Source organism: Chinchilla lanigera, unplaced genomic scaffold, assembly GCF_000276665.1.
Source record: "Chinchilla lanigera isolate Chin_1 unplaced genomic scaffold, ChiLan1.0 scaffold00035, whole genome shotgun sequence".
Lineage (NCBI taxonomy): Eukaryota > Metazoa > Chordata > Mammalia > Rodentia > Chinchillidae > Chinchilla > Chinchilla lanigera.
The window spans coordinates 14,990,402-14,992,362 of NW_004955436.1; positions in this window are offsets into that span (position 1 = coordinate 14,990,402).

The following is a 1,961-nucleotide window of genomic DNA, read 5'->3' on the forward strand; positions in this document are numbered from 1 at the left end:
ACTTATCTCCCTAATGAATATAGATGCAAAGATACTTAATAAAATACTAGTAAATAGAATGCAGCAAATCATTAAGAAAATCGTACACCATGATGAAGTCAAATTCATTCCAGGAATGCAGGGATGGTTCAATATTAGCAAATCAATTAATGTTATACACCATATAAATAGAATCAAAGACAAAAACCACATAATCATCTCAATAGATGCAGAAAAAGCTTTTGACAATTTCCAACATGCATTCATGATAAAAACCCTGCAGAAAGTAGGAATAGATGGTCTTTACCTCAATCTGATCAAAGTCACCCATGACATACCCACAGCCAACATCATACTCAATGGACAAAAACTGAAAGCTTTCACTTTAAAATCAGGAACAAGACAAGGATGTCCCCTGACACCACTGCTATTCAACATAGTTCTAGAAGCGTTAGCCAGAATAATAGACAAGAGAAAGAAATAAAAGGGATATGGATAGGAAAAGGAAGAAGTAAAATTATCACTATTTGCAGATGACATGATACTTTACATGGAAGACCCCAAAAACTCCACAAGAAGACTCCTTGAATTAATTGACAAATTCAGCAGTGTAGCTGGGTACAAAATCAGCACCCAAAAATCAATAGCATTCCTATACACAAACAACAAGCAGACTGAGAAATTAAGGAAACCATACCTTTCACAATAGCGTCCAAGAAACTGAAATATTTAAGAATCAATCTAACAAAAGAAGTAAAAGATCTATTCAATGAAAACTACAGTACTCTGAAAAAAGAGATTGAAGAGGATTTCAATAAATGGAAAAATATTATTTGCTCATGGATAGGAAGAACCAACATTGTGAAAATGGCCATACTCCCAAAACTGTTGTACAGATTCAATGCAATTCCCATTAAACTACCATTAGCATACCTCACAGATCTTGAGAAAACATGCCCCAAATTCATCTGAAACCAGAAGTGTTTCAGAATAGTAGAAGCAATCCTGGGCAACAAAGACAAGTCTGATGGACTCACAATCCCTGACCTGAAATTATACTACAAAGCTACTGTAATAAAATCAACCTGGTACTGGCTAAAAAACAGACCAGAGGATCAATGTAACAGACTGGAAGAAACAGACATAATCACAAACACACTCAGCCACCTAATCTTTTACAAAGGGGCCAAACAAACTCACTGGAAGAAAGATAGCATTTTTACTAAATGGTACTAGAAAAATTGACTTGCCACCTGCCAAAGACTGAAAATAAGCCCAAGTCTATCACCATACACCAAACTCACGTCAAAATGGATCACAGATCTCAATATTAAAACAGAAACACTAAATCTATTGGAAGAGAAAGTAGGTAAAAACCTTGAAGACATAGGGTTAGGCAGAGAGTTCATGAACAAAAACCAAATCACAAGGGAAATACTTTAAAGAATCAACAACTGGGATCTCACCCTACTGAAAAGTTTCTGCACATCTGAAGAAATCACCAGCAGAGTAAAAGGAAAACCCACAAATTGGGAAAAAATTTTAGTGGACTGTCCCTCAGACAAAGGTCTTCTATCTAGAACATATAAAGAATTAAAATAAATTTAAAAAAGAATTTAAAAACATCAGCCCCCAAATTCAATGACCCAATCCAAAAATGGGCATTTGAGATGAATACACACTTCTCAGATAAAGAAATACAAATGGCAAATAAATACATGAGAAAATGTTCAACATCATTAGTCATTCGAGAAATGCAAATTAAAACAACATTGAGATTCCACCTTACACCAGTAAGAATGGCTATCATTAAGAAATTAGCCAATAGCAAATGCTGGAGAGGCTGTAGAGAAATAGGAACTCTTTTCCACTGCTGGTGGGAATGCAGACTGGTGAAACCACTGTGGGAATCAGTTTGGAGATTCCTCAGAAAACTAGGTCTGGAGGTCCCATTCAACCCAGCTATTCCCCTTCTGGGTATT